This window comes from Amblyomma americanum, chromosome 11, assembly GCF_052857255.1.
Source record: "Amblyomma americanum isolate KBUSLIRL-KWMA chromosome 11, ASM5285725v1, whole genome shotgun sequence".
Classification (NCBI taxonomy): domain Eukaryota; kingdom Metazoa; phylum Arthropoda; class Arachnida; order Ixodida; family Ixodidae; genus Amblyomma; species Amblyomma americanum.
The window spans coordinates 127,731,496-127,741,495 of record NC_135507.1 but is presented as its reverse complement, the minus strand read 5'-3'; the positions used below and the strand labels follow the sequence as shown (position 1 = coordinate 127,741,495).

At 51.6% G+C, this 10,000-nt stretch overlaps 2 non-coding genes across 2 annotated transcripts in view; both read left to right on the top strand.

Annotated features, from left to right (window-relative positions):
- Positions 1-6,635: 6,635 nt before the first annotated feature.
- LOC144111575 (small subunit ribosomal RNA) lies at positions 6,636-8,450 on the top strand. Its single transcript, XR_013310102.1, has one exon. It is a non-coding gene; the product is annotated as a small subunit ribosomal RNA (ribosomal RNA).
- A 1,448-nt stretch (positions 8,451-9,898) lies between these two features.
- Positions 9,899-10,000, top strand: part of LOC144111674 (5.8S ribosomal RNA) — a 153-nt gene continuing 51 nt past the window's right edge. The window contains exon 1 of the ribosomal RNA XR_013310132.1: positions 9,899-10,000. This exon is cut by the window's right edge and continues 51 nt beyond it. This is a non-coding gene — a ribosomal RNA (5.8S ribosomal RNA).

Genomic DNA, 10,000 nt, shown 5'->3' with positions numbered 1-10,000 from the left:
GTGCTACTTGGGGTCGGGTGAGACCCTAATTGATTCATGCTTGACTAATTGCGACGAACAGGACCCAGGTGCCTTGCTAAGTGATTTTAGTGACCACCTCTTGCTTTATTCCAAGATGGCGTGCACAAATCACTACACCTCGGTTCATCCTGTAACACAGGAAAAAAAAAATGAACACATGGTCTCCAATGTGTACTGTCTTTGCGAAATTGACCCTAATGTAGTACACAATAGTCGCAAAAAATAATAGAGCTGCGCTTTTACTGTAGCAATGTTAACCAAGGGCAAAAAAGCGCCAAAAACTTGCGAAAAACTTCTGCTTTAGTAAAGCGCATAAGAGGCCGAAATCACCTGTTTGGCATATTAAAAAAAAATAATAAACGAGAGATCTGTCAATTCTAGAACAGCATAAATAAGATAGGAATAAATTAGGTTCGGACAAATATAAATCTCGAATTCATCACTGCAGTAGAAGGTTCTAACGAATTCACTGCGATCCGCAAAACACCTGGCGTACTGTAGAGGAAACTCTACAAAATACCGCAAACAGAAATCCCGGTTGACGATATCTAAACAGGGGCGGGGGGTACTAAGAGGCGAAGCTCTCGCCAATGTAACGAACAAACACTTTTCAACATTTGGAGAGATTGATGTCGCTGACCAACGGACATTTTGGCGCCAGCTTTATTTCAGTGCAGTTCATTCCAGGTTTCGCTATTGTTCGCTTATCTGGGGAGTCACTGGGAAATGTAATCTTGAAATGCCCTTTTTATTGCAAAAGAGATCTATTCGCTTTGTTGAAAATTTTTCAAGATATGACTCCACATATTCCTACTTCAGCGAGTACTACGTATACAAACGTTACACTGCCAGCGACAGTGTCGGGCGGCATTCCTGGAACTCGTAGCCAATCGACAACAATGTTTTTTGTTTTTTTTTTTCCAAATTCACCAACGATATGGGTTTGGACGCACAAATATACAGAAACCAAGAAACGGAACCAACTCTGCTACGCAGCATTTGAACTGGAACCCATCCCGATTTAATTCATCTTTCCCTGTCTGCTTTTCGTAAGCGAGCGAAAAGTCACTTCCTGGGAAATGCACTATAGTTTATTATTTTATTTTTCCTACTTATATCTTTAGCACATTTGTTTTAATTTTCTTGGTAGGTACACAGTTAGTTTCTACACATATGTTGCATCTGTGTCGGCTGTTGCAATGCTCTGTTCTGATTCTAGAAAAAACAGCGCACACAGGACAGGGACCAAGGGAAGAACCGACGACACGAGCGCTGACTTACAACTGGTTTTATTAAGCGGAAAGTGAACACTATATATAGGAAGGAAGTAGCAGATACAATCAGAGGCAGTCAACGTCAAAGAGGTGTAAATGGCCGATAAAATCGATAAAACCGTAAGGGGTGAAGATAAAACAAGATAAAACTCAACAGATGACAAGCCATGGTGTAAAGAACCATAAAAACGCTAAGACACGTGAATAACACGTACAGGGCCTTGAATAACAAAAAACCGAATACAATCAACAGGTGGAAGGCATGTGAAGGTGACAAGGATTTAAGCAGTGTGAACAAAATTTAACAACTGACATGCGCTTGAAACGGATAACCAGGCACATATCTCACACATTCATCCGTTTTCTTTTTTCTTTTCTTGAGAGGTACGCCACTTCTTTTTCTGATAAAACTACAGATGGCGCACTGACGCAGTTGTATTTATTGGATTTTATGTTGAAGGCTTCCCTAGTTATTTGATCCGGGTGGCTTTCTATGATTTTGCAGTTTTCAAATTCAGGATGACAAGCACTGCAAATTCCTATGCGGGCTGCTATATGTCCTTTTACCCCCTTTTCCACATCTTTATTACGTTCCCGCAATCGGTCATTACTACATCTGCCCGTCTGACCAATATATTTGTCTCCGCAAGTTAAATTTATTTAATAAATTACTTCCTTCTGACACGGTACGAATTGTTTACGATGTTTTTTGCTGCATGTTCTTGCTGTCTTGGAAGGAGGGTTAACGCAGTTGCAGATATTTGCAAGTTTTTCCGGAGCTGAAAACACCACCTTCACCTTTGCTTTATTCATGACTTCTTTAAGATTATGGGACAGAGCGTGGAGATAAGGGATCACTGCGACTTTTTGTTTCTTTTTTTCTTTGTCTCTACCTCCTTCATTTATCCTTTCTTTTCCTTTCACCCGCTTTTGAAGCTTCTGGGCGACGGAGATGAACAGGTGATTGGGATAGCCTAATAACCTATTTGCGTTGTGTGTCAAAGCTGGAAAGCATGCTGTGAGGACATGACCTCTTGAGCGCGTTAGACATGCAAAGACTCGCGATTGCTCTCTTCACTAATTTCGAATGTGCTGAATGGTAATGAATCACCGGTTTCTTATTACGTGGTTCATAGTTCCAACTAATGTGATGGACCTGGAATTCCAGCTTGATGTCAAGAAATCTGATAGTGCTGTCTACTGGCACCTCGTGAGTTACGATTAGAGGGAACATGGTCGAAGTGAAAGTATGCAAAATATTCTGAAGGTCTGAGTGGAACGCCTGCCTGTGGCTATTTATGACCACGAGATAATCATCGACATACCGAAACGTCCTTATAACAGATGAGCTGGGAAGGATGGAAGCCAAGGTCCTGTCTGTAGACGCCAGAAAAATGTCATTGAGTATGAGTGCGAAACATGATCCTATGGGTATTCCAGATTTTTGCAGGTAAATGTGCTCGTTCCATGCACAGTAGGTTGAGGACAGGTACCTTGAAAGTAACTCGTGAAAGCCTTGTACAGACATTTGCAGTGCTTGTCATCCTGAATTTGAAAACTGTAAAATCATATGAAGCCACTCGGATCAAATAAGTAGGGAAGCCTTCAACATAAAATCCAATAAATACAACTGCGTCAGTGCGCCATGTGTAGTTTTATCAGAAAAAGAAGTGGCGTACCTCTCAAGAAAAGAAAAAAGAAAACGGATGAATGTGTGAGTTATGTGCCTTGTTATCCGTTTCAAGCGCATGTCAGTTGTTAAATTTTGTTCACACTGCTTTTGTTCACACCTTCAGATGCCTTCCACTTGTTGATTGTATTCGGTTTTTTGTTATTCATGGCATTGTACGTGTAACTCACGTGTCTTAGCGTTCCTTACACCATGGCTTGTCATCTGTTGAGTTTTATCTTGTTTTATCATCACCCCTTACGGTTTTATCGATTTTATCGGCCATTTACACCTCTTTGACGTTGACTGCCTCTGATTGTACCTGCTACTTCCTTCCTAAATATAGTGTTCACTTTCCGCTTATTAAAATCAGTTGAAAGTCAGCGCTCGTGTCGTCGGTTCTTCCCTTGGTCCCTGTCCTGTGTGCGCTGTTTTTTTCTAGAATGACTACCTACCAACTCGCCCAGTCTTCCACATTGGTCTGTTCTGATATTTTTTTTTGTTTTTTTTTCTAGGCACGCATTCAGTTTCTATAGTTATGTTTGGTTTGTCTTCTCTTGCACTGTCCTTTTCTACGATTTTTAGACGCGTTTTCTGAGTAATAAGAATGGAATGAACGTTTATACTTGAAAGTTGTGCTCTACAATTATTGTGGTCATTATAACGTGTATCTGTGTGTGTATATAAGCGCTCCTTGCTGTTGCGTTCGAGTGGTGCATAGGGCCCAGTCAGGCGGATTGATTTTCGCCGTTCGTCTGCCCTCTGCACCAAGGCACTGTGTTGTCGGACTGTCGTGAATAAAAAAAGAAAATCTAAAAAAATACGCGCTGCCCCCTACACTACTCCAGCATCCGGAGACTTGGTGTGTTTCTCGCAAGCGAACTAATTGTGGTCAACAAATGTTAAGCTACAGGTTGCCGAAGTCACTAAATGACATTACTCGATGTGACATCGACGTGCTCACTTGTTTTTGTTTTGTTTTTTGAGAAACCTGCCTGAGATATTTTTGTGCGCCTCTATGTCTTTCTGTAATAAGCGGTGTACGGCGTTTTCTTTTTCTTTTACTGTTGCAATTGTATATTTTTGGGTTTCTTGTTTTGAATTTGTTTTAACCCTGGTTCATTTATAAGCCTTCACTTCCGCCCTGCTGCAGCCTCTGTAACGGCACTGTGGTCGGTCAAGCTGACCCTGAGAAGCTTTTTCCCCTTGTATCTCTCACAACAATTGTATCTCCTTGTTTGTGGAAATAAATTCAAACTCAAACTCGTCCGCCTGCTTCTTCACTAGCCGAAGATAGAGGCGTTCAGGCGGTCTCGCCTGGGGCGGACGCGATAGAGTTTTCAAGTTTTTGCCGCTCTCCCGCAAATCGGAGGCGCACGACTTTTCCATCGCAGGATAGGACTCGGAGCGGCAAATCGTTTGGTGCCACATTCGCCTCTCTCTTCTTGCCCCATCGAAAGATACAAGCGATAAGCGCTCGCCCCTGCACAAAGGACTCCTCGCCCCGGTAACGTTTGAGAATTTTTTGCGGCCGTACCAAGCATCGGAGGCGTGCGAATTTTGCATCGGCGTATTGGGCTGGAAAGCGCAAAGCTTTTACCACCCTCTTCGCCTCTGTGCTTTTTATCTATCCCAAGATACGGGCGTTTAGGCTGTCTGGCTCGGGCAGGGTCCAACAACATTTACAAACTTCGCGCTGGTCCCGTTAAATCGGGCCCTACAATTTTTACATCAGCGTATAGCCATCTGAAAGACAAAGAATTTGATACCTTTTGCGCCACTCTAGTGCGTCGCCCGGCGGAGTTATAGCAGTTCAAGAGAGGCCGCCCCGGCCGACCCGCGGAGGTCTGGGTACTTATCGCTGCATATATAAGGGGGGCATACCGCCGCGGCAGACGCGGAGGCGTAGAGTGCGCGCATCGTCGGCGAAGTCGGCATTTGTGCATTTGGCGACCTCGGCCCATGGTATTTGCACGAGTTCGCGCACGATTTGTGCGACACTTGATCCGAAAGCGCCTCGAGTACGGCGTTTAGCGCGGCGGCAAAGTCCACGAGTACGGCTCGTGTGGTGCGTAGCGATGCCGGCCGCGCTGCCGCGCCCGCGATTTGGCCAGGTCCCGCGGCGGAACCGCGGTACCGACAGAGGGGCCGATAGCGCCACGGCAAAGTCCACGAGTTCGGCTCGCGCGGGGCGCCGCGAAACGCGCGCGCCGCGATGCCGCCGATGGGTGCCGCACGATTTGCGCGGCTCATGCGGCGAAGGCGCCTCGAGCACGGCGCCAAGCGCCACGGCAAAGTCCACGAGTTCGGCTCGCGCGGGGCGCCGCGAAACGCGCGCGCCGCGATGCCGCCGATGGGTGCCGCACGATTGCGCTGCTCTTGCGGCGAAGGCGCCTCGAGCACGGCGCCAAGCGCCACGGCAAAGTCCACAAGTTCGGCTCGCGAGGGGCGCCGCGAAACGCGCGCGCCGCGATGCCGCCCGATGGGCGCGCACGATTTGCGCCAAATTTACGGCGAGATCGGCGCGAGTACGGCCACTTACCAACCCACGGAGGTCTGGGTACATACCGCCGCGGCAGACGCGGAGGCGTAGAGTGCGCGCTTCGTCGGCGAAGTCCGAAACGCGGCTCTCGACGCCCCGGAGGCGCATTTGTGCATTTGGCGACCTCGGCCCATGGCATTTGCACGATTTGTGCGACACTTGATCCGAAAGCGCCACGAGTACGGCTCGTGTGGTGCGCCGCGATGCCGGCCTGCGCTGCCGCGCCCGCGATTTGGCCAGGTCCCGCGGCTGAACCGCGGTACCGACAGAGGGGCCGATAGCGCAACGGCAAAGTCCACGAGTTCGGTTCGCGCGGGGCGCCGCGAAACGCGCGCGCCGCGAAGCCGCCGATGGGTGCCGCACGATTTGCGCGGCTCTTGCGGCGAAGGCGCCTCGAGCACGGCGCCAAGCGCCACGGCAAAGTCCACGAGTTCGGCTCGCGCGGGGCGTCGCGAAACGCGCGCGCCGCGATGCCGCCCGATGGGCGCGCACGATTTGCGCCAAATTTACGGCGAGATCGGCACGAGTACGGCCACTTACCAACCCACGGAGGTCTGGGTACTTATCGCTGCTACTATATGGGGGTCCTTGTGGCACTGTCGGTGGCGTGCGCCCGAGCGCGCGCGCGCCGTACGGGTCTTGATATGCGGCCTCGTGCCCAGCGTGTCCCCGTCCCGTGGACCCCACGGCATTCGTCTGCAGCCTCATCCGCGTCTGCGATAGGGGCTGGTTGTCGGACGACGCTGTTCCCACGTGTTACGAAGTGTGTTCCGTGCTACCCGGACTCGATTCCGTGCGACTGCGCCGAAGACGCGGGCGTGTCCCGTCGTCTGGCGGCTAGGCCGTCTCGGCTACGCAGCAAGCGCCGTCCAGTGCCTGAACGCCGCGGCCCTAGCGGCCGCGTGCGCACTGGTGGGCGCGTTACAAATGCTTTGCCTAAGGGCGCGTGCTCTCTTGCCGCGCGGTGATAACCGGGACTTCGGGTCGGATGCCGCAGCGAGCTCGAACGATGCACGGGCAGCGAGAGCTGCCGCGAAAAAGATGCGCGTCGCGCGCCGAGGGGTGAGAGGGGCCCCGATCGGCCGCGACAGGGCTCCCTTGAGGAACGACAAGGGTTTGCCTATGCATCTACCTGGTTTATCCTGCCAGTAATCATATGCTTGTCTCAAAGATTAAGCCATGCATGTCTAAGTACATGCCGAAATAAGGCGAAACCGCGAATGGCTCATTAAATCAGTTATGGTTCCTTAGATCGTTTCTTTCTACTTGGACAACTGTGGCAATTCTAGAGCTAATACATGCATTGAGCCTGAGGGCCTTTGGCTGACGGGCGCTTTTATTAAACCAAGACCCATCGGGTTCTGCCCGTACTCTGTGGTGACTCTGGATAACTTTGTGCTGATCGCATGGCCATGAGCCGGCGACGTTTCTTTCAAGTGTCTGCCTTATCAACTTTCAATGGTAGGTTACTTGCCTACCATGGTTGTTACGGGTAACGGAGAATCAGGGTTCGATTCCGGAGAGGGAGCCTGAGAAACGGCTACCACATCCAAGGAAGGCAGCAGGCGCGCAAATTACCCACTCCCGGCACGGGGAGGTAGTGACGAAAAATAACAATACGGGACTCTTTTGAGGCCCCGTAATTGAAATGAGTACACTCTAAATCCTTTAACGAGGATCAATTGGAGGGCAAGTCTGGTGCCAGCAGCCGCGGTAATTCCAGCTCCAATAGCGTATACTAAAGCTGCTGCGGTTAAAAAGCTCGTAGTTGGATCTCAGTTCCAGACGAGTAGTGCATCTACCCGATGCGACGGCTCGGACTGAACATCATGCCGGTCCTCTCTTGGTGCCCTTCATTGGTGCGTCTCGAGGAGGCCTGCGCTTTTACTTTGAAAAAATTAGAGTGCTCAACGCAGGCGAGTCGCCTGAATAAACTTGCATGGAATAATAGAACAAGACCCCGTTTCTGTTCTGTTGGTTTTTGGAATACGGGGTAATGATTAAGAGGGACAGACGGGGGCATTCGTATTGCGGCGCTAGAGGTGAAATTCTTGGACCGTCGCAAGACGAACTACTGCGAAAGCATTTGCCAAGAATGTTTTCTTTGATCAAGAACGAAAGTCAGAGGTTCGAAGGCGATCAGATACCGCCCTAGTTCTGACCATAAACGATGCCAACCAGCGATCCGCCTGAGTTACTCAAATGACTCGGCGGGCAGCTTCCGGGAAACCAAAGTATTTGAGTTCCGGGAGAAGTATGGTTGCAAAGCTGAAACTTAAAGGAATTGACGGAAGGGCACCACCAGGAGTGGAGCCTGCGGCTTAATTTGACTCAACACGGGAAAACTTACCCGGCCCGGACACTGGGAGGATTGACAGATTGAGAGCTCTTTCTTGATTCGGTGGATGGTGGTGCATGGCCGTTCTTAGTTGGTGGAGCGATTTGTCTGGTTAATTCCGATAACGAACGAGACTCTAGCCTATTAAATAGGTGCGGGGTTCCCAGCACCTTACAACCTTCTTAGAGGGACAAGCGGCTCCTAGCCGCACGAAACAGAGCAATAACAGGTCTGTGATGCCCTTAGATGTCCGGGGCCGCACGCGCGCTACACTGAAGGAAGCAGCGTGTCTTTATCCCTGTCTGAAAAGACTGGGTAACCCGTGGAACTTCCTTCGTGATTGGGATAGGGGCTTGCAATTGTTCCCCTTGAACGAGGAATTCCCAGTAAGCGCGAGTCATAAGCTCGCGTTGATTACGTCCCTGCCCTTTGTACACACCGCCCGTCGCTACTACCGATTGAATGATTTAGTGAGGTCTTCGGACCGATGTCCGGCGCGGCCTTTCGGTTGCGCCGGTCTGTTGGAAAGATGACCAAACTTGATCATTTAGAGGAAGTAAAAGTCGTAACAAGGTTTCCGTAGGTGAACCTGCGGAAGGATCATTACCGGATTGTGCTTGTCACACCCGGCGCCGCCCCCGCTTATAAGCGGGGGAAGGCCTCAACCGCGGAGTTGCGAGATTCTGATGCCGCATCTCTGCAAAATTTGTTACGCCCAGCGGAGGTCCGTCACCAAGGGAATGTCGGACGGACTGCTTCCGTGGGTTCGAACGGCGTAACGCACCAATCTGGTGGGCTTTCGGTCTTCGACACTCGTTGTCGGAGAGACTCGAACGTAGCCGGTAGGCTGGCCGAGGGAAGAGGCCGGCCCGCTGCCAAGGGAACGGCGGCGGCTGCTGCGAAGTACGAAAGGAACCGCAGCTCGCTGGCTCTCGTTAGAGTTGCGACCGAGTCGGTAGGCCGGCCGAGGGAAAGGCCGGCCCGCCGCCAAGGGAACGGCGGCGGCTGCTGCGGAGTACGAGAGGAAACGCGGCTCGCCGGCTCCGGAAAAGTAACTCTTCGCAACAACGCGCGCGCGGCGGGACGCGTGCGGCCCAGTACTTATAAGGAACGGCCGCCGCAAGAGGTCTCGCAGTGCGGGCGCGATGTCTGAAGCCGTGCCGGCGGGGCGAAAGGAGGCACCGGGAAAAAAAGGGACGAGGGGTTGTAATCCCGCATTTTGAACGCACCTGCGGCAGCGGGGTTCTCCTGCTGCTTCGTCCTTCCCAGCCTTCGAGTAGTCTGCCGGTGCGATACCGAAACGCCGTCCATGGCACTGTGGCCGGTGGACTCCTGTTGCGGGAGTAGTCTGACGAACGCCTGTCTGGCGGCTGTCCAAGTACGCGCTGCGTAGCCACGGCTAGGCGGTGCCTGTCTCTTAAGCGAAGCAATGATGTGGCGAAATGGTCGGATAGGGCGCAGCACGAGGGCGCACCCTTGGGGCGGCGGACTCGAGGGGCATTTCTGAGCGAAAGATGACCCCTTCCCCAAAGAGGGCGCAGCGGTGGGCGGCAGAGAACCGTCCACACAGAGCTACCGCTGCTTGGGAGTCCGGGGGTGACGTCGCTGCGAACACAACGGCAGAACAAACGTGCTCGGGGAACGGCGCAAAAGCTCTGTGTTATTGCCCAATTGATGACGAAGTTACCGGTGTGCTTCCTGGTGAACCGATGGTCGTCGGACCCGTGCGACCGCTTAAAGAAAATGGGCTGAACAGCAAACCGTGAACAGCAAAAAAACGGCACCAGCGAAGACCGGAACTTGAGAGCGCCGTGCACGTCTGCCTTAGGGTTGCCAAATGCCTCGTCGTCTCTAGCGACGCGCAAGCCATTGTCGCACACAAGCTTCGAAGAGACCTTGCGCGCCTCGGCTTTGAGGCACCGCGCAAGCATGCCGAACGGACGGCTGCTGGAACGTGGAATTGTCGGACGAAACTGCAGTCGGGGAGGCCAGGGGAGGAGCCCGGTGCCTAAAACCCTGGTTGTACTGTACGGAATTGAACAAACCAAATGCACGACTCTAAGCGGTGGATCACTCGGTTCTCGGGTCGATGAAGAACGCAGCCAACTGTGAGACTTGGTGTGAATTGCAGGACACACTGAGCACTGATTCTTCGA